We start from the raw sequence: 22,075 nt of genomic DNA on the forward strand, positions 1-22,075 counted from the left end.
CATTCAAACATCTCTGGCCCCTTTATTACATGTTACAGATGAAAAGCCCGAATCTAGAAAAGGCTTGGTCAGTGACCCACCCATGAGCTTGCAGCAGGATGGCAATGAAGCAGCCCCAGGGCTCTCTTGTCCCAGGGCAGGGTTCTCATGTCCTCAGGTGTCCCCTGGATGTGAACACTGGCTGGGAGCTGAGTGTTCAGCACATGGGCACAGGAAGTATCTTTCTAGAGTCGGATGAAGAAGGATGGCTGGGCCCAGAGACCACCCTGGGGAACAGTGATGGCCCCCTCTGAAGATAGATGAGCTAACATGCACCAAGAGTTCCCACCTCTTGGGCCTGAAGGTGTGGAAAGCTCAGAGTCCAGCGAGTTGGGAAGTGATATGTCTGTGCTCTCTGCAAGGTCGAAGTCCAGGCTTCTAAAGCCCATTGATCCCCTGCCCTGGGAGTTTCTCTTCTGTTTTCCCAACTCGGACTCACTCTCTGCTAGGGATTCCTGAGCTTTCCCTCTAGATCCATGACTCCTTTTTATGCTACAGGAAATCTCTGACTTTGGGTGAGGCTAGGAAGTCCTCTTGGCCCTGGAAGTGAATTCAAGAGGGTTGGGCTGTGGGCCCTGTGGTGCCTATGACACCCAGGGCAGGGAACGAGGAAGAGCATGTCTGTGTCTAGCTCAGGTGAGCCAGTCATGAGTGCACAGGGAATGACAGATCATGTTTCTCTGGCCCTCAGAAATGCAGTGTTAGACTAGGAATTTGAGGGCTCCAGGGAGAACAGAATTAAAAATACTCTGCCCTGGAGGAATTCAACCTCAGGTTGAGTTGATAAATTCTGGGAGATCAGAGGATACAAAGGAGCCTAGAGGCCACAGTGGGGAGCTCCTTGAAGGAGTGTGTAGGACTGGGGGTTTCAAAGAGGGAGACGGTTGGTGTTCTAGGCAGGATGCAGGAATCAGCAGAGATTTAATAGGCACCAGGGAGGACAGCTGGCTGGCTGAGGTGCAGGGCTTCCTTTAGAAGTAAGGGGACCCTGGGTTAGAAACGTTGACTGGGATCAGATTAAGGAGGCCACTGCATCATAATCATAAATGTAGGGGCCCTAGATTTGCCTTTAGGCACTTGAGGAGCTCCCAAGGGAGAGAAGAAGAGAAATCTTTAAGAACTTTTAAGTTAATATTAGGTAATAAGGCCTGGGCTCCTGTAGGGGGCCAATAAAAAGGGAAGGAAGGAATAAGAGGCATGAAGAATCTGTGGGATTTGGTGATGGGCATGGCATGAACAGAGAAAAGCAAAGGCCTGGAGGAAGGGAGAGAGGGCCACAGTTTCCAACTGTGAGTATGTGGGAGGACGACTGCCTAGAGAGCTGGGAATGCCAGGAGGGAACAGTTTGGCCAAAAGAAGAGGAGCTTAGTTTCTGAGCTGCAATTTAGGAAGTTGAGTCCTACAGACTCAGGAGTGGAGGCTAAAGCAAGCAGGATGGGCTGGGTAAGAGCTAGCAGACCCAGTGCATATTCCTGACCTGGAGAATGCCATAGGGAGCTCTAGACAGGCTGGCACTTACACACCTAGCCAAGGCGAGGCCTGCAGAAAGGGGCATGTGTGTGAATCTAGACCATGGTAGAGAGTATGAAGGGGAATGAGAAATTACCTACAATCTGATGCTCCCTCAAGCTCTACAGCTGCAGATCTGCTGAAGAACCAGTTTCCATTTCTGTGCCAAGAAAGTAGAAGCCTCCAGCGGAGGCATAGATACTCTCCACAAATCACACAAATTATTCATCCTCAGGGGCCGAACTATTAGAAAGTCTCCCACCCATGCAAATTCAATCTCTTCTCGCTGGTCCACTTGACACCTGCTGCCCCAATCTGATCATTGCTCCTTCACTCAATGAACAGCTTCCCAGTGAAGTCCCACGGCTTCCCCAGTAATGTTCAGGCCTTACCTTACTTTCCACCCTTATCTTCTGTTGCCCTTTGCCACCCTTGGCTTCACCCAAAATGAGTCACCCAAGCCGTGCCTTCCACCTGCTTTTATTTACAGTCTCCTCTGACCACAGACACCATCCCAAGTTCCCATGCTGACCCTGTCTTTTCAGAGCTTTCCAGATGCCACCTCCTCTAGGAAGCACCGTCACACTTCCTAGCCAAAATTAACCTCTGTGTCCTCCATTCTGATGGCATGCATGGGCACCAGAAGTTATTCATCTTCATGTATGACCTCCTCTGGCAGACTGTAAGCTTGCTGCAGCCAGAGTCCTTTGGATTTGGGGGGAAAGACTACCTTGACAGGACAGAAAGTGGGGAAGGACAAATACAGTTAACAATGCCTAGGTGGGTTCCAAGTGAGGGTGCCAGCACTTAGCAAGGACAGAGTCAACACTCAGACCCATATCTTCCTGATCCCAAACTGCTCACCTTCCCTGGGGCACTGTTTTATGGAGCACTGTTAGACAAGTCAAGTATTTCTCTCAAGGACTGTATCAGAGAGGCAGAGAACCTGAAAATGAGGCAAAAAGGGAAGCTTGGAAGAGTGGAGACTTACTCAAGGGCACACAACAGGCAGGTGGAAGAATCTAAGACCCACACCTTCTGACCTGGACCCTCTCTCCACTTCCCCAGGCTGAAGCAGTGCCTACGCCCAGGCTGCCACTGTACTAAGCTAGGAGCTTGGGAGCTGGGGCCTGTGGCTATGCCTCAAGTGACACAGCACGTAAGTGATGGCTCTGTTTGGCAGAGCTATGCCTAGGTGCCACAGTGGATTCCGGGAAGTCAGCACCTGGGAACCTGCAGGAGGCAAGAACTGGGGTAGGAAGGTTGTGAGCCTGAGCTGAGTCCAGAGGCTGAAGCGGGAAGGTTCCAGCACCACATCCTCCCTGAGAACCAAGAGAAGCTTCAGCTGCTGAAGGAAGTGGGGACAAAGCATGCTAATTTAGAAACCAGGACAAGCTGTTCCTTTAGGTGGCCGGGACTCACAGATGAGACCTTTCTCCCACAGATGGGATAGGAGAACCAAGGGACCCTGGGAGAACCAAGCCCAAACTCAGGGTGAATTTCCAGCAGGCCTGAGAGGATATCCTCATTCCCTCCTCTGGTTGGGGGAGTCGCAGAGTCAGATGGAAACCCCTCAGTGAGGGAACAGGAAAGGGGAACTGCCCTAAGCATTGGTGGGAGAATGGCCCACAATGGAGGGACACTAGGACATGAGAGCAGAATTAAACCCATCCCAAGGTCTAGACTAGTGGTAGTGAACCTACATCATGCATGCCAAAGTGGGCTGTTCGTCTCACTGAAAGCTCTAAAAGGTTTGCCATCACTGGTCTAGACGCTGGACCAGGTGGCTCCTTGGAGCACCCTGCCTTTGCTGAGAGAGCTTGCCAGATTCTGTGTGGGTGGATCTCAGAACATTAAAGGAAGGGATAGAACTCGAGAGGGGGATAACGTTACAGAACCCCTGGCCAAGATGAAAAAGGGGAGCGTCCTCCCCTGGGTCCCAGTGGTTGTTGATCTTAGTTCTAACCACACTGACTGGCCACCTTTGAGGAGCCCCATCGCCAGAGCACCAGACAAAAGGAAGAGCTGGGTGAGACAGAACCTAGTGTGGTCCCCACCAGGGCCCCCCAGAGGGTCTCTAGCAAACAGCTCTACAATGTACCAATCTGCCCATGGCATCTAGGTAGAAAGTGCATCCATCTGCACACCTAGCCTGGAGTCTTCTCTCTTAATCAAACTGTCATTGTGAGTAATAATTATACCTTGGGAAACAGCAGAGTGACTCAAAACGCAGTCCCCTCCCCCAGGCCACCCCCTCACCCCCGCTCAAAGCTTTGCACACAGTATGAAGAGGCCCAGAAAAGTGAAGCCACCATTTCCTCCCTCCTCTCAGCCCTCTGAACACTAAGTGATCACCCGGATCCCAGTGCCTGGTGGGCATCAGTCCACAGTCTCTCTGGAGGCTAAAGCACTAATTGAGCCTGACTGCACCCAAGCACAGTGGACTGGGGAAGAGGAGGGCAGAAGTACGTGCTGTTATGTGCCTGCTGCATGTGTGTGAAGCAGCACTCAGGGATGGTGCCTTTCTCTCTCAGAAAGTGGCCTAAATCCTAGGGAGTAAAAAATAGTACTTCCCACAAGCTCAGATATAGCCAAAAGTGTCAGAACACAGGAGAGCGGACCCTTATTCGGAACCTACTGTGTGCCTGTCATCAGACTGAATGCTTTATATTTTACATAATAGAGATCAGTAAAGCACCAGGCTATGTGAGATGTTAAAATATTGGAATAATGGTTCCATACTCATTGGTCTAGGTCCACAGCCTCAGACCCCTGGCCTCTTCCACCCTCACACTCCCTGTGACCCAGCACACAACGGGGTGACCCATCCTGCTCAGGGTGGTGGCTAGCGTCATCATTCAGATGTTGAGCATTACTTCGGTGCATACCATCTCACTCCCGCACCAAAGCCCTGTCACCATCCCCATCTTACAGAGGAGGATGCCCAGGCTGCATGGCCTGCCCACGGCTGTGCGGGGAGGGAGACCCAGGCTGGGGCTGGAGCCCAGGCATGCTGACTCTGACACTGGATTCCTGGCAACCTGACTCCTAGGGCAGAAAATGCATGTCAGTGTTGGCAGTTCCTCTGCTCTTGATCTTTTGCCCTGAAACTGGTCCAAACTACAAGAAACACCTGATCACCAAGCCAGCCAAACTGCTCTTCCCCACCCATGCCTGTCACAACTGTGCATCTCTGCTCCCATCACTTCTCAGGTGACCACCTTGGAGTCCCAGTCACTGGGGGCCAGGGCCACAGGGCCTCAAGGCATGTGGCAGCAAGGACAGAGAGACCCACCAGGCAGGGTCATCCCGGGGATGTGGATTTTCCCAGGGTCTGAACCATGAGATGTGGACACAGGCTGCGGGGAGGGGCTGGGCTGACAGGCAGTGTCGGTGGGCTGGGCTGTGTCTATGAAGGATGGTAATGGTGGGACGTTGCACGGAAGAGCTCATTCCCTGGAGATCTCCTAAGAGTTGGGCATAGCCGAGTCTAGGATGAATTAGGCCCCTCCTGGCTAGAGTTATGGTAGTAGGAACAATGCCTCCTGAGAGACCCGAATGGTCCCCAAATTGTACCCACATCCACATTCACTGTGTGAGGAATGTTACTTCCCCTAAGAACCTCCAACAGTCCTATAGCCAAATTCAGAAAATACTAGGGTAGGCCCAGTAACACATCCGCCTTCTCTGCAGGATTTGTAACTCTGACCATGCAAGCAGGCACAGCGTGTCTCATTTGAATGTCTCATCAATGAGCACTTCTATCTCATGCCATCGAGGCTCTCTGAACACAGCTTGAGAAATGCTGCCCTAAGGAGCTGGGAACAAAATATTTATCACGGGGCAGGAGGTTGGCGAGATTCACTACTGGACAGAGAGACCATTTATAACCCAGCAGTTGCTACAAGGGAAACACACTTTCCATTTCCTCTTTCTCTTAACAAATTCTTAACTCCTCCAGGTTCCCTTTCAGGAGGCCCCTAATTTGTACTTACAAATTAGTTCTCATTAAAGTCCAAATGGGGTTCATGAGGCGCCCTTTCTCCATCTATCCCCAAGCTCCATTTTTCTAACAAGGAACTCATTATAAAACTAAGAATAATGAAAGCCTAATTTCATGGTACATTCGTCCTATCAGGCACTGTGCTAGGAGTTTTGTGCAGATCCTCCTTTCAATTATTCACTCATTCACGCTTCCTTTCAGTTAATTGAACTTCGAGCTACTTCCTCTTTGCCCACCTGCCACCTTCCAAGCAGCAGCAGGCATGTGGAAGGGTATGGAGGCCCTGCGAAAATAATTCTGTCCTTCCTCCCACCCCAGCCGGGGCTAACCCCACTCTCTCACGAGAAGCAGACTCTAAGTGCACAACAACTGCAGACAGAAATAACTGCATCCCCAGCACTCTGTGGATGCTGCTTGGGTCGCTCTCTGTGAAGGTGTAATCGCAACATGTACCACTTTTTCCTCAGCACTTGCGGGCAATTTGCATAAATCATCACGGATCCTCCCAACAACCTGGGCCAGTAAGGTCTGAGGCTCCGAGAAGCTACCTGGTTTACATGGATTTGAATCCAGAGCCATTGGGCTGTGAAGCCTAATTTCTTTCTGAGGTACCATCCTCCTCCAGCTGTGAGGATGACAGAGGAATTAATTTTTTAAATCATCAATCAGCAAAGGAGCCCCCAGATAAAATCCAGGAGGATTGCTTAACAAGATAAATATGTCCCAGGCCTGGCACCAGGGCAGTTCCAGCCTTGACTTCCCAGCAAAGCATCAACTCCACTTTCTCCTTGAAGAGGCTGCCAGGTAGGGATGAGACATCCAGTTATATTTGGATTTCAGATAATCAGCAAATAATGTCTGAGTATGAGAAGTCCCAAATGTTTCAGGGGTCATACTTATACCAAGAGCAAAATATCCAGTTTTGCTTATTTGAAACTTACATCTGAGTGTCCCAGGTTTTTATTTGCTAAATCTGGCAACTCTGTCCTGAAGTCGAGGCACAGTGGGAGTCTCCAGCCTGGCTCCAGGTCCCAAGCTTTGCTCCAAGAGGAGTTGCCATGGCAGCCTGAGCACAAATTCCAGGCCCTGGAGGACTTGACATTTTCCTCCCCAGTTTCCCCCAGCCTCTGCGTTCAAGGCTCCCAAGGAGCCCAGGTACTTCCAGTTTCCAGGGTGTGTGGAGTTGGCCCTTCCTGCTGCTCTCCACTGCGGCACTGTGCACTTTCCACCCAGGGCTGGCTTTACCCTCTTTCCCTTGCCTGACTAATTCCTATGGATCCTTCAGTTTGCCATTTACAGTTCCTTCTGCCAGAAAGCCTTGGGCCACCCTGACCCGCTCTGCCCACCCCCCTGGAGGCCTGGACCCCCTCGCTGAGAGGCAGAGTCCGTCTCAGTCTCCCTGCACCTAGCACTAGCACCTGGCTGCAGGTAGGAGGGCAGTCAGTGAATGAAGGCAGGCTGTCCCGCCAAAGCTGGTCCTCTGAATAAGCTCCCTTCCTCCCTTCCGTCCTGAGTCACTTTTTCACTGAGGCACCCTCTCCCTGCCCTCCCCTGGCAGCTGTGAAAGGCAGGGGCACAGGGCAGCTGGACTCCCTGGGTGAGCAGAGAGCAGCCTGCGCTTGGAGCTACCCCCTGGGACCCCTCACCTTGCGCGTGCCATGGGCCCTGCCTCAGGGAGCTCCAGTCTAGCTGCTGGGGTCCTTAAAGCTCTTCTGCCTCTGGCTTCCAAGTCCTGGCTCAGCCCACCCCAGGTCAAGACCTGGCCCCTTACAGAGTGCAGGGTCTCACTGCCAGTTTGGGGGTGCAGGGAGCCTTGGCCGGGGTTAGGGCAGGTAGCCCAGGCTGATGGCCCTCAGAACACCACCCATATGCTCCGCCTTCACCCACCCAAGCTTTGCCCACGCACAGCCTGGCAGCGGGAGCCAGTAGCACAGTGCTTAACCCTTGCGGGCATCCGGAAGGCAGCTTCCACGCAGCGCTAACTTTACTGCCCACAGCACATGCACGCACACAGGCACGCATGCACACAGAGCCCAGTTTGGGGATTGAGAAAATGCCCGCCACGGGGGAGGGCAAGGAAAACGAAGGAGGAGGGAGGTGGGGAGCGTGCCCCCCGGGAGTTCCCCAGGGCCAAAGGACAAGGGGAGCAGGCAGAGGCCTGGGGCGAGCCGAAGTTGGACTCGGAGCCGCTGCTGGCTTAGTGGCTCCAGATCTGCCTTTCCCGGCCGGACACTCCTCCTGCGCCCTGGCGCGTGGCCCCCGCCTCCCCGGGCAGAGTACTGCAAGAGGGCAAAAGCGGGAAACACCGTTCGGTCTCAAAATAACTAAAAATAGAGCCTCCTCCCCCTGCGGACGCTAGCGAGCTCCGGGCTCGCTCGCTCCGATTTCCCGGGTCAGTCGCTCGTTTTCCAGGAAGTCCTGGGCGGGTCCAGGTACCCCGAGAGCCGGGACTATCGCCCCCTCCAACCCCTTCCACCTCGTCAAGCCTTCCACTCCCGACCTCGGCTCGGCCGCGAGTCGCGGGAGGGGACTCACGGGGCGGGAGCGCGGACGCCAGCGACGACTCCTAGGGCTTGGCCAGGTGAGTCGGGGGCCGCGCAGGTGCGAGCGTCGCGCGGCGGCCCGGGCAGCGGCTGAGTAACAGGCTGACAGGTTGGTGCTTCCCCCTCCTCCTCCCAGTCGTTAACCCCACCCCGCCGCTCGCCTCCCCACTTCCTTAAAGGGTGGGGTTGCCGTCGGCGTGTGCCTGCCCCAGCCTCTTACCATAAACTCTGAAATAGACGCTGCCATCAATTCCCCCAGCGGCCTGCCGACCCGGAGCCCTCCCTGCCTCGGCCCGGTGCCGCTCACAGCGCGGCCTCCGAGGGCGCCTTGGAGCGGGGAGCGCCGTGCTGGGTGGCAGCCCGCATGTGGGACCTCCTTGGTGACATCCTCTACCCCTAGCATGTTGGATCGGTCGCTCCCAGGAGAATAGGAAAGCCACGCCTTTAGGTGGTTACACTGCATTCTCCCGTCTCGGAAGAGAAAGTGGAGTCTTGGACTCAATAACAAGGCAGAAAAATCCATGTTTCTCAGGGGGCAGTGGTGGCTGGGAGGGGCTTTAACCCCAGTGCCGCTCTGCACGGCGGAGAATCGGAGCGTGGAGCCAGGGCTCACCTGCCCCAGCGCGGCCGGTCACGGCCCGCCTTTGGTCATCCTGCCCACCGGCTTGTGACGCCCAGAGCCAGACTGTGGCCGGGAAGGAGAGACAAGGCAAGGCCAAAGGCGTGAGCTGAAGTTAGCAAGAAAAGTGTGCGGGTGATGAGGCGCGGACCTGACCGACCGCGCAGCACGGGAGCCGCCGGAGGGCATCGAGCAGCGGGCGGCCCTTCCGGCTTCCTGTTGGCGAGGCCGACCCGCACCTGAGCGAGTCCCGGGTCTGCAGGAAGGTGGTGGCTTGGGAACTAGGAGCAAAGTCGCTGTTTTAAGAAAAGATGTGTTTGTGTCTGCTGCCCCTGTGTGGCCACATGCACGAACTACACTCTCGTCTCTGCCTGACCTGATTCTGGGGAAAGGCACGTTTTCAGAGGCTGTTGATTTCTTCAGCACTGTTTTGCAGTTCTACGACTTAGCTCCTAAAAAATCACAGAATCGTAGGTTTGTTTTTTGTTTTTTAAAGTAAAACTATCTTGAGGAACTCCCGAGGGTGGCCAATTCTGCCTTCAAGCATCCTTAGTTTTTGACTCTAAAAGACGGAGGGCATTCATTTCTGTTATTTACCTTTTAATGAGCAAATGTTTTCTCTAGCTCAAAACTTTTGCAATTAGATGTTCCATTCAGATCTAATTACCCCAGATCCAGGCCTAAGTCATGCATCATATGCTTGGCAACAGACCCCCTTCCACCCTTCCCCTTGAGGGTTTCCGGGGCACCAGCTGTTAGGCTTTGGGGATCTCTAGTCGCTCTTGTCCTCTTTCAGTGCCCCACGGCCATGCACTCTCTGGGCCCTGGAAGTCCTTCCAAGCGTCTTTCTTATGCATTTTTATCTCATTGCATCGTTCCATGCTGGCTCACTGTTCTCTTTGGCACTTGGATGGCCGTTGGTGGAAGGGTCTTCCTTACCCGTCTCCCACTCCCTGACCTGGGAGTCGTTGTGACTGGATCTCATGGAAGTGGCCTGAGGATGGAATTTGGAACCACAAGAACGCATGAGATCATCTAGCACGAGAATAAGAGGAACCAGGGAGCTTAATGTCAGTCCAGCTCCCCCCAGGATTACATCACCCAATTTTATTGGCCATGGGTGATCAACTCACCTTCATCTCTCTGATATCATGGATTTGTTCCACTGTTTTAAGTGAAAGTTGAAGACTGGGATATTCCTTCGCATGCCACACCCCATGGAAGTGAAGGGAAGAGGCAAAACTCAAATGGTGTGGGGTGATGAGAAGCTGGAAGTGAAAGTTGTGGCTGGGAAGGCGAGATTGAGGGAGGGAAGTTGAAAGAGGGCTGTTTGTTTAGAATGACAGCCAGCAGAGCACGTGTCCATGCACAGGGCAAGGATCCAGTCGTGAGGGAGGGGGTTGCAGCTCAGGCCAGTGAATCCCTCTCTTTGTGCTCGTGCAGCTCACACCCACACCACAGTTTTGCCTTCCTAGGTGCCAGTTACCCGTGCTCAACAACAGAAGGACGAGTAGGGTACAATAAGATATTGGGGAAGGGGATGACTATCACTCATAACTTCCGGCATAGCATTTTATTATTTCTTTTATAATTGTTACTGCTTTTCATGTCTCTCTCTCTCTCTCTCCCTCCCCCCTCCCTCTCTTTTGAGACAAAGTCTTATTATGTAGCCCCAGGCTGGCCTTGAACTCACAGCCATCCTCCTGCTTCAGCCTCCTGAGTGCTGGGATGAGAGGTGTGTGCCACCATGCTGGCTTCTGCTGTTCATCTCGACAGTGACTTATTTATAGATGTAACTTTATCATAGGTCCGGCGCCCACTGGGAGCCTTGGAACTTATGCCCCTCCGATATCAGGGGACAACTGTATCTCCTAATCAAGAAGGTAAGAAGAGTAAGTACTATCTGCTCTACCTATTTCACAGGTATTGTGAAGCCCAAATTAAGTGAACATATTATAAGAATACTCTGGTTACTATTTTTTAGAAGGCATAAGGATTAAACGGGGTAGAATTAGTGGGAGAGATTACACACATACTTGCCATACAGATGTAATTTGCTGAATGTCCACTGTATGCCAAGAATTTTCATCTGTTATTTGGTCAAACTACACAGTCATTATTGAGGTAGGTGGAATTGTTCCTGCAGTATTTTGTAGAAAAGAAGAGGAAGCTTGAAGAAGGGAAATAATTTGTCTACAGCCACCCAAGTGCCAAAGAGCAGAGCTGAATCTAAACCACTGATGGAATTTCATTACATAATGTAAACTTACTATTAGAATAAACCTCATTCTAAAAGAACAGTATAGTTATAAATGTTTTGAACTGAAAAAGGCAAAGAAAAAACTTGTAGGTACAATAACTAAATAATTAAAGTCTTTCATCACTGAGGGATCTCTTTCTAATTTAACTAGGTATTGCTAAGTTCACTAAATGAATCACAATTGAAGCCAAAATAAAGAATTTTAAACCATGCCCTGAACTTTAAAAGGACCCTTTAGTATACTCACAAAGGTAACCATTTCTCTTTTTGCTCTCAATAATTTAATCTCATTTTTAGCTGGTCACAGGTTGCCCAAAATATGGGCTCCATTTCCCAGTGTCCCTTGCAGGTGTGATGGTCTGATTGAGTGCGGGGCAGTGGTTGGTGGGTAGAAGCTATGCATGTGACCCTAGGATCCTGCCCTCAGGGAGTGAGTACATCGTCCAGGACTCCCTTCTCTTCTCTGCCCCTGACAGTGGAACCTGGAGCAGTCACCTTGGTCTATGCCGCTGAGAACAGCCAGGCCACACTAGAGATGAAGTCTGGGTCCCTCAGGCCATTCAGCCACAATACTTACCCTGGGCATGGCCTGGGCCAGGAGAACTGTTACAGGGGGAGAAAGAAACATTTATGTTACTGCATTTGGGGCCCTTCTGTTACAATAGATGAACTGCGTCTGTGATAGTTTGATGTGATAAGAAACATATTTGGTCACCACCTGGCATTCCTGGCACACAACTCCTGAAATCTCCAGAATCTCCAGAGCAATGACTGTCTTTTGGTATGCCAGTGACATGACCGGTGGCTAGGGCTGCTAAATAAACTCAGGATGGAGGCTGTCCCCAGAAAGACTGAGGGAGGATAAAAGGCTGGGACCTCGAACGAGGAGAGAGGATGAAGGTGAGTTGATAGCCAGTGGCCAATGAGATTGGTTAACCTAATCAGTGATGTCTGTGAAGTTTCCCTAAAAACTAAAAGAGATAAAGTTCAGAGAGCTGAACATGTGAAGGTGCCTGGTGGAGGACACTCTAGAGAGGAGACGGAAGCTCTGCAACACCTGGCCTTGTGCATCTCCTCTACCTGGCTGTTCACCTATGCCCTCTGCAATGCCCTTTATAATAACCAGGCAAATGTAAGTGAAGTGTTTCCCTGAGCTGTGTGAACTGCTCTAACAAATTAATGGAACAAGAAGAGGGATTCAGGGAAACCCTGAGTCATGGTCAGCCATTCAGAAGCACAGGTCACAAGCTAGGACTTGTGACTGTCATCTGAAATGGGGCAGTCTTGTGGGACAGAGGTCCTGAATCTGTGGGCTATTTCTTTCCAGGTAGGCAATGTCAGAATTGAATGGTATTGGAGGACACCAAGCTGGTGTCCTGTACCAGAGAACTGGTTGTTGGCGGGGAGAAACTTACACATCTAGGATCAGAAGTGACTATTGAGTGGTGGGAGAGTAGAAAGAAGAAAATAATGTTTTTCTTTTTCCTTCAGAGCATCTTAACATATGACCATTTAGCCTGTTTTCTTCTAGATACACATTAAGACAGAACCTCAAAGTCCTCATCTAGAAAATGAGATTTACTTACCTTCTATGGTTGTTGGAATGACTAGAAGTAATATGTACATGAACTACAGACAATGCTGTAGTTCACGGATGACAGTTAATGGGGAGTATGGTCTGTTATAACTTATAAAAATGAGTTCCTAAAAAGAAACACAAGATTGCTTTAAAATATTTAAAATTTCACCTCAACTGCTCTCAAAAAAATGTGGAGGGGAAAGATGAAATGATAATAGCAAATTGATAATGCACGAAGGCATGTTAGGCTGTTCTCTCTTAAATACTGAATGTATTTGAAAATGTTAAAAAAAAGTTAAAATAAATGAACAAAAAAGATCTTCCCATAGAGAAATAAAGGAGGGGATCTGGACATCATCCAACGTGCATTACCTTGGGAAAAATAAAGATGTATGCACACCATTCAGAAATTGATTTGGGTTCCTAAGAAGGAGGGTGAGGTGGAAAGGTGTGAGTGTCTGCACTGGAGAACAACAGGGAGAACGTGCCTCAGTGTTGCAGAGCCCCAGTGCTTCCCACCACACTGGGCAATGACTCTGAGCCACTGTAGCTCCCGCGTGGCTACAGAACTGTGGCTACAGGATGCAGAGGTGTACAGAGTGGCTGCACGAGAGAGGAGCCTGGCCTGTTGTCCTGCTCACCCTGAGTCGGCACCATAATTTATGTGACTTCGGTCTTTTCAGCTCTCAATCCTTTACTCCTTTACCTGTGAGTGGGCTCATCTGGTCCTCCACACCCATGGGTAAGCTCTGATGCAACCATGTGACCATAACAACCACACTGTTGACTTTGACAACTCTAACAATCATTGCTCTGGGGTCCCAGCCCACAGTGTACTGAACACACCAACTAGGAAGCAGAGGCAGATTGCTACAGAGAAAGCATTGTTGGTAAGAAGAACCTCCAGAAACCAAAGAGAGGAAGTGCCTAACAAACACAAGAGGCTCCAGAACATAGGCATCTGTGGCTAGTTCGTAGGCAGAGACAAAGAACCCCTCACACTACTTTAACTCTTGAGAGAATCACTTCATTAGGGATAGTCATTATGTCTATTTTGTTAAATCACAAAGAACAGTTTATATTGTTCATCCTTTATTTCAGAGGAAAAAGAACACAATATATTTCAGAAAATGTTCTATTCAGAATAATTGCAGTCAATTAATTGAGCACTTAAAAATAAATTTCAGGAATGTAGAAAATCAGCTTCAAGTTTGTTTTGCTCAGTTGCCAGGGAGCCTGTCTCTTCCAGAGCATGGAACCACTCTACACCTTTCATAATGAGTAGCAGCACTCTGTGACCTCCACTTGGATCATCTAAAGAAGGGGTCAGAAGCCCAAATGCTGATGTGGACCAGGTGGGGAATGTGGGGGAAACCTGGGTGGACAGGGACTGAGGCAAACTGGAGAACAACTGTCCTTCCCACAGGAAGCAGCTGCTATTCAGCTCAGAAGTCTATTGCCATGCAGGAAAGTAGGCTTGATGTAGCAAAGGTTGAGCCAGGCATGGTGGCACATGTCTGTAATTCCAACACTGGAGGCCAAGGCAGGAGAATCCTGGAAGTTCAAGGCCAGCCAGGACTACATAATGAGGCCCTGTCTCAAAAGACCAAAATAAATAAATAGAAGCAAAGATGGACAATGATTTATCTGAAAAGGAAATCATGAAAAGAATTCCCTTTATAAAAGCATCAAAAGGAACAAAATACTTAGAAATAAACTCAACCAAGGAGGTAAGACTGGTACACTGAAAACTACAAAACATTGCAGAAAGAAATTATAGAAGACATAAATAAATGGAAAGACACTCTGTTTGTGAATCAGAAGACTTAACATTGCCAAGAGGTCAATACTACCCAGAACAATCTACAGATTTAATATGATACCTATCAAAATCCTAGCAGGACTTTATGCAGAAATAGAAAATTCCATCCTAAAAGTCAAATGAAACCTCAAGGGATCCCAAATAACTAAAACAACCTTAAAAAGAAAAAAGTTGGAGGCCTCACAATGATCAATTTCAAAACTTATTACAAAGTGACAGTAATCAAAACTGTATGGTACTGGTATAAAGAGAGACACACAGACCAATGGAATACCATAGAAAGCTCAGAAATAATCCCTTCTATGTATAGTTATGACTTTCAATGAAGGTGCCAAGACCATACGATGGAGAAATGATGGTCTCTTCATCAAATGGTGTTGTAAAAACTTGATATCCACATGCAGAAGAATTCATGCATTTTCTCTGTACCAGGTTAAAAACATAAGTCAAAAACCTAAGTAAGGAACATAACATAGAAAGCTCTTATAAGAAGGCATAGGGAAAAAGCTTCATGACATTGGATTTGTTAGTGATTTTTTTTTGGTACCGGGGATTGAACTCGGGTCCTTAGCTTGCGAGGCAGGCAGTGGAACCACTGAGCTAAATCCCCGGCCCTGTTAGTGATTTTTTTGATACAATGTCAAAAGCAAGGCAATAAAGGTAAAAAAGGTAAATGGGACTTCAATGAATTTTAAAACTTATGTGCATCAAAGGACTCCATCCACATGGTGAGAAGTCAATCTGTGAAATCAGAGAAAATATTTTCAAGTCCTGTATCCGTTAAGGAGTTACAACAAAATGTTTCATGTGAAAAATATAGCAAAGGTAGAAACCTAAATTTCTATGTGAAATCTCCCAATTTGAGAATGTTAACAATTGCCCAGCAGTGATATCCTCCTCTTTGATAATAAAAATAGCAGGGCCCCCGATGTGTCTGAGTGACCACTCTCTATCTGCCATGTGACTCAGGTCAGTTCTGATGGGTCCAAGTTGATCACAGAGGTCCTGCTCCTCTTGTCAGTGAAGGATTTGGAGGTGGAGAGTTTTAGGAAGGTTTTATTTCTCGATGTTGGGTCATATTAGGAAAAAATGCCTGTGAGGGAGGCTCTGGTCGCTGACCTAACTGATTCCATTTTGTCTCCCCCTGACCTCTTCTTTTCTGAGTTGTTTTTTCTCTTGGCTTATCTTAAATTCCAGGACCACAAGTCTGATGGATGAAGGATTCTAGTTAGCAAGACAGACTCCATATTGCTGCTGAATGACCCACCTGCCTGTCCCTTTAGATGAACTCAAAAGGAGGAAGGTTAGAAACCTCCTCCCCTTAGAGAGTCTCTTAGAAACAAAAATTAATCAACTATTGTTTTACAAATGTTATAACGACAGGATGTTCCCCTCTATACCTTTTGCTTGCTTTGCTAGTTCTATCCCATAGGGGGGCCTAGAAACCGTTGGCCTCAAAGGTGTATAAAATATGTTAATCGAGCCCCGACTGGGGGCTGGAGTCCGATGCTCGGCTGGGGTCCGGCCAGTAATAAATTCCTGTGTGGATTTAATATCAGTCTCTGGTTGGTTCTTTCTCATTGGGTGTAACAATGGATAAGCATCTTGTCACAGAAATCAAATTGGCCCCTCAGCAGTGGCAGTTTCCTTGGCAGCAACAAGATTCTATGTGATCAGTCCCAGGATAATAATCAACCGGATTATGACCTGTCCAGGATCCCTTACCTCTGCAGCAAAGCTCCCAACCCTGGCCTCAAAGCTGCTGTTGATGGCTTTACGGTGGTCCTTAGGCCTGTCTTCCTTGTGTCGACCCACTGAAAATAAGTTCCTTTGTTACCCCACCATCACCCTCTTCCATTTGATTTTTTTTTCTTGGGGTGCAAAGCTGAATCTGCTCTGTGGAGATGCCAAGAGTCAGGCCTCTGGCCTAAAATTCTAACACCTGGAGCTGCTGCAATCTTTTTCCAATCTGGAAAGCCACAGACAGACTAGAAAGATGGGAGTGGGGGTTCTGAGGCCACTGACATAACCAGCCCTGTCCCCCTCCCCCTTTAACCTCCAGACTTGTTAGGTGAGATAATCCATCTCCTTACTGTTGAAATTATTTTTAGTGTCATGTATGTTTCTGTAGCTTAAAAGATCATAACATATACAGAAAAATAAAGTGTATAAACCAAATAAAATGTCTGTAGCCAATCAGAGGGGCAGGGAGTTGACTATCCTGGATATTTCTCTAGTCATTTACACTAAGCACTGTTTCTTAAAGTTGTCTCTGTATTATTCAGACCAACTAGGAGTCCCTCATTGTCCTTGTTTCCATGGTTTAGATCTCAGAGAAGGTCCAAGCTGTCACTGTTCCTCACCAAGAATCAGACTGCAGTGACTTCCTCACTGATTTCCTGTTTCTGAAGATGCTATTTCCAGCCCTGCAACTGTCCTGTTCAGTTACAATTCTCCTTATCCCTGTATATTTTGATCTGAAAGCTGCTTTGCCTGATGGTAATATACTACACTTTCTTTTGATTAGTATTAGCATGAGTATCTTTTTCAACCCTTTTATTTGTATGCGTATATGGAAAGTGGGTTCTTTGAAGGCAGAATAGAATCAGGCCTTGCTTTATGCAATCAATACCTGCCTTTTATTTGCAGCAGCCACTTTATAGCTCACTGCTTTAAAAAGAAAGAGAAAAGGCCATTCCTCCCTGTTTGAGTTCGAGTGTGTTCTCCAAAAGTCCATGTGTTGGAAACTTAAATTCATATGTTACTGTTATTTGAGATGGGGTCTTTGGAAGGTATTTAGGATTGGATGAGACATCACAGTGGGGCACCCCTAATGACATTCATGGCTTTATAAGAAGAGGAAGAAAGACCTGCGCTGGCATGCTTGCTCTGTCTGGCCATGTGATGTGCTCTGCCATGTTGTAATGCAGCAAGGAGACCAGTACCAAGTCAGCACCAAGCTCTTAGACTTCAGCTTCTAGAACTGTGAGCTAAATACTTGCAAACCTGTATTCTTTAAAGATTATCCAGTCTCTGATATTCAGTTACAACAACAGAAAATGCACTAAGACATAAGATGCTTCCTTTTCTCTCTGCACCTAAAAATTGATTTTTTGAAACAACACTTTAAAAATGATCGTTCCTTACATGAATTTACATGCTGATAAATTTTACGTGATGATGGCAAGGAGTTCAGGAATCTGGCAGTGTCTGGCTTGGGGTATGTGCTGGGGAATTTAGTGGCAGTAAGAATGTAAGCCTGCCCTAATCTTATACTGCCTACATGACCTAATTTCTACTCTACTCTAATCTTGCTTATCTTTGAGGACAAGATGCCTGAAAGGCAGGAGGCCCTGTTTACGTAGGCTAAACAAACCTGGTTGGATCCAACGTGCATGGCTGCCAGAGTGACCGCCTGACAGCCTTTAACTTCTGCATGCTAAATGACATCGCCCAGCACCATGACAATTGTCAATTGCCCCATGATGACAATGAGAGAGAGAGGGAGGAGGAGGGAGAGAGGGAGAGAAAGAAAGCAGGCCCAAAGAGGTGGGACCCAAATTCCTGGAAGTTCTCTGCCCTTTCCCAGAACATTCTTCCTCTTTACCAGCCTATCCCTCCCCTTCATTTCCTTTATCCTAGGTCTTTGACTTCTCTACCCACAATGAAACTGATTTGTGAGCTTTGCTCCCCACTTCTCCTATACTTTGGCCAAGAATAAACCTTGCTTTATTGCTCAACTGAGGCTTGGTCTTAGCTATTGGTTCTGCAACTCCAAGAGGGAAAAAGGATCCAGTTTGGGGTCCAAATTGGAAATAAAAACTTTTGCACCAGGCTTTGACAGTAGTTTAACTAGTGTACAAAGGACCTGAAATCTAATAAGTATCTCTGAATAATGTTTTTTCTACTAAAAGAAGAAGCAAGAGTTGGTGACAGATTGGTTCTAGTCACCAAGACTTCTTTTTCCTTATTTCGAGATAAGTCTTAGTCAACCTCTTTCTACTATGTAAAGAAGAAGACAATTTCAGAGTGTCTGATCTGGTATAAACTTGAAGCAATTAGTTCTTTAACTTTTTTTATTTTATGAAAAGATAAAACAAAATTTCCTATGAAAATAACAAGTTAACACACTGTGTACCCTTATCTTCAAAGTACTCAGAGTACAAGACACAAACCAAAAAGATTCGTCCAAAAAGAAACAGATAATAACACAAAACTTTTTTAGTGAACTAAGATAAATTAGTAGTTTAAATGAAACAAATTAACATATATATTGAAATATTTTTGAAACAATGAAATATTAATTTGAGGAAGTATTTGAACCTTTCCCTATTTCCTATTTATGTTTCCTCTATTTTGCTTTTTGAGTGTGAGCATATATACATACAGTGGTACTTCGGTATATGAACTTAATTTGTTCTGATCTTGGGGAAGATTGGTGTGTTTGTGTTTGTATGGGGAAAATGGCTGTGGTTTTGTTTGTCACCTGATGAAGAGTTTGGGAACAGAAGCAAAATTTTGTTGAATACTTCTGTTTGCGAACTGAATTGTTTGCAAAAAGAAGTGTTTGTGAACTGAGGCATTGCTGTATATAATTTGTGTGTGTTTCTCATATAAGAGAAATCATATGATATTTGAGTATATATATCTTATTTCACTTAACACTATGTTCTCAAGTTGCATCCATTTACTTATGAATGACTCAAGTTTATCTTTATTTAGTTCTGGCATTTTCTTTTATAGTGGAGCAAAAGAAGTCAGGAGAGTAATACTGTACTCAGCCCTAGGATATGCCATTGACTTGTGTGACAGCTTAGAATAGAACTCTTCCATTTTTCCATAAAGACTGGAGAACCACACTAGCATGGTGGTGCATGCCTGTAATCACAGCACTTGGGTGGCTGAGGCAGAAGGATTGCCCACAAGTTAGGAGCTGGCCTGGGCTACATATTGAATTCAAGGGTAGCCTGAACTACATAGTAAGACACTCCAAAAAAACCCCTGGAGAACCTCATTGGTTTAATGTTAACCTTCGTATAGGAGGTGAAAAAAATACATATATTAGTAAGAACTCTTCATCTTTCTTTTCATTTGTGGTCTCATTCAGAGCCTGTGGTAAAAAAACACCAATAAAACAAAGAAAATCTGATAAGAACAAATAGCAGTATAGACCACCTGCCCAAACAAATGAGACGTATGTAAAAATCACAATGAAAGAAAATGAGACCAGAGACAAGATTTTCTGTGGAGGTTTCTGGATTACAGGGTTTATGAGTACCATCAGTGGATTTTTTTGGATATCACTTCTAAGATTAATTTTTGAACCAGTAATCATAACTGGAGACCTGAAAATTGTTGGGTGGGTAAATTTAGAATAATGTCTCTTGGGCCGGAGATTTAGCTCAGTGGTTCCGCCACCTGCCTAGCAAGTGCAAGGTCCTGAGTTCGATCCCCAGTAAAAAAATAAAATAAAATAAAATAAAATAATGTCTCTTAAACTTTAGTGTATCTGTGAACCACTTGGTGAACATGTGAAAATCTGGGTTCCTGGCCATCTCCCCAAGAGGTGAGTAGATGGAAATGGGCCCAGGAATCTTTTTTTTGGCAGGGGTTGGCAGTACTGGGGATTAAACCCAGGGTTTTTATACCGATCTACACCCCCTGTCCCCTCTCCCCTCTTTAAAATTTTGAGACAGGGTATCAATAAATCCAGATAAGTTGCTAGGTTCCAACTTGTGATCCTTCTGCCTCAGTCTCCCAGAGTGCTAGGATTACAAGTGTGTATCACCATGCACAGTGGATTGTCAAATCTGCATTTAGAAGGTTCCCCAGGAAGCTGGGCATGGTGGCATCTGTTACGCCAGCACTTGGGAGGCTGAGGCAGGAGGATCACCATGGATTTGAACTCAGCCCGGGGTACATAGTGAGTTCAAAGCTTGCCTAGACTCATAGTGATACTCTGAGAAAGGAAAGAAGGAAAACGTTATGGCTGGGTCTTGATGTCCCCCCAAAGCCTCATGCACTCATAGGTGGGGCTTTTCAGAGTTGACTGGATCTCGAGTGTGATGCTGGGATCAGATCAAGGGTGTGGGATTACTAAGTTAGTCCACTAATTGGTTTGTCATAGTTCTGGGAGTGGATAATGGGAAGGCCCTTCCTGGGTGTGAGTGCTACCACCCTAAGGGTGAGCAGCCTGAACAGAAACAGGGCTGCTGGGGTTGACTGTTGCTGCTTAGTATTTTACTGCTTTGCTGCCTTTTGCCTGTCATGAACCGTTTCTCCTCTGCGATGCCCCTCTGCCATGCCACCCTGCCTTGGAGCCACCCAACTATGAACTGTCTACACACTGTCTTCTTCCTTTAACTTTGAATGTTGAGTATTTTGTCTCAGGAATGAGAAAAGTAAGAAAGAAAGAAAGAAAAAGAGAGAAGGAGAGAAGAGAGAAGGAGAGAAAGAGAGAAAGAGAGAAAGAAAGAAAGAAAAAAAAAAAAGGAAGCTCCCCAGGTGACTAAACAGGAGGGCCATGATTACATATGAGAAACACTGAAAGCAGAAAGAATTAGTGCTATTCATCTGTGAGAAAAGGACTATTGTGAAGAAAGGAGGAATGAAGAACTATAAAGGCGCTGAGACTTCACCTTACTTGCAAGTCAACAAGGTAGCGGCCAAAGACTAGTGGATGCTGGTAGAAGACATGAGACTCCTCGGTCAGAGAACGAAGGCCAATTTATTACTAACAATAGTCACAGCATCCACAGGGCCAATTTCCTGAGCCTCAATTCCCACGTGCCTGTGTAATGAGGGATACCACAAGTTGCACTATAGCAGAGAAACCCAGAGTCTAGGAAACTAGAATGTTACATGATAACGGGGAATAAGTCCACCAGACCTTTGCCTCAAGGGAGACATTATTTCTGCCTTCCAAAGCTGTTCACCACAGAAACATCCTTGATTAAAAAAGAAAAAAAAAAACTGTCAGGAAAAGGCAGACAGTGTTTCTGCTCTCAAAATACACAGGAGCACAATACACGAGTCTCCTCTTAGCAGAGACCAGGACTGGAAGCACGTCACGTGAAAGGTATCTTACATCTGAAGGCTGTAAAATAATCCCACTGAAGCAAGAATGGAGAGTTGGAGATTGTGTTCGCCATTGGTGGCAAGAGTTCAGTGTGAATTCTGGTTCCTTAAGCTAACTTTGCTTAAATCTGTAATCTCTGTTTTAATGGGGCCTTGCCTGATTTCATGTGTACTTTCCATATTTTTTTTCACTTTAAAATTTTCAATATGACATGGAGATAAGAGGAATGATAGCCGTATTACTCAAGAGGAACTAGATCTTGAAATTTTGAGTTATCGCCACAGGCCAAGAACCAGTTCCTGTCACTACCCTCTTCAGTCAAGTGTTTTCCCCAGGCTAGAATAAGAGTGGCCAGGACACGTAAACAACGAACGCTAGAGGGGACGGGTCACTGAGAAACCATTGCCAGCTCTAAGGGGTGAGGACACTAATGATGCCTTAAGAACCTGCCACTGTCCCGGAACGGGGAGGTTAAGGTCCTGCTTTCTCCTACCTCGCAGGCCTGAACTTTCCAGGGACTGGTTAAGGAAGGGGCTCCTAGACTTCACTCCCCACTTTAAGCCGGAATAGATGGCCAGTGACAACGGCAGCCCCACAGCGCTCTAGAAGATTCGTCCACTAGC

The 22,075-nt window shown here is 47.2% G+C and overlaps 1 protein-coding gene and 2 long non-coding RNA genes across 13 annotated transcripts in view; 1 reads left to right on the forward strand and 2 right to left on the reverse strand.

Annotated features, from left to right (window-relative positions):
- Ptk2b (protein tyrosine kinase 2 beta) overlaps window positions 1-8,486 on the reverse strand; it is a 117,261-nt gene extending 108,775 nt beyond the window's left edge. For 2 of the 6 annotated variants that reach the window (XM_013073413.3, XM_004848382.4), the window contains exon 1: window positions 8,087-8,269. The gene's annotated coding sequence lies outside the window, so the exon portion shown is untranslated. Of the gene's footprint in view, window positions 1-8,051; window positions 8,270-8,314 lie in introns of those variants that run through there. The other 4 variants (XM_004848383.4, XM_087216777.1, XM_087216776.1 and 1 more) reach the window with 4 other exon arrangements.
- A 1,043-nt stretch (window positions 8,487-9,529) lies between these two features.
- Window positions 9,530-22,060, reverse strand: LOC147826874 (uncharacterized). Of its 5 annotated transcripts, XR_015453356.1 has the most exons (6): window positions 21,946-22,060; window positions 11,469-11,576; window positions 10,750-10,853; window positions 10,407-10,584; window positions 9,847-10,000; window positions 9,530-9,707 (listed from the first exon to the last, which is right to left on the reverse strand). It is a non-coding gene; the product is annotated as an uncharacterized LOC147826874 (long non-coding RNA). The 5 variants fall into 5 exon arrangements; XR_015453357.1 differs by lacking the exon at window positions 11,469-11,576; XR_015453354.1 differs by having other exon boundaries at window positions 10,750-11,576.
- LOC147826875 (uncharacterized) lies at window positions 10,522-15,927 on the forward strand. Of its 2 annotated transcripts, none has more exons than XR_015453359.1 (2): window positions 10,522-10,596; window positions 15,572-15,927. It is a non-coding gene; the product is annotated as an uncharacterized LOC147826875 (long non-coding RNA). The 2 variants fall into 2 exon arrangements; XR_015453358.1 differs by having other exon boundaries at window positions 10,532-10,605.
- Window positions 22,061-22,075: the final 15 nt, after the last annotated feature.

The sequence above is a fragment of the Heterocephalus glaber genome, unplaced genomic scaffold, assembly GCF_053883595.1.
Source record: "Heterocephalus glaber isolate CG9 unplaced genomic scaffold, H.glaber_assembly_v1.0 deba00001460, whole genome shotgun sequence".
In the NCBI taxonomy this organism is placed as follows: domain Eukaryota; kingdom Metazoa; phylum Chordata; class Mammalia; order Rodentia; family Bathyergidae; genus Heterocephalus; species Heterocephalus glaber.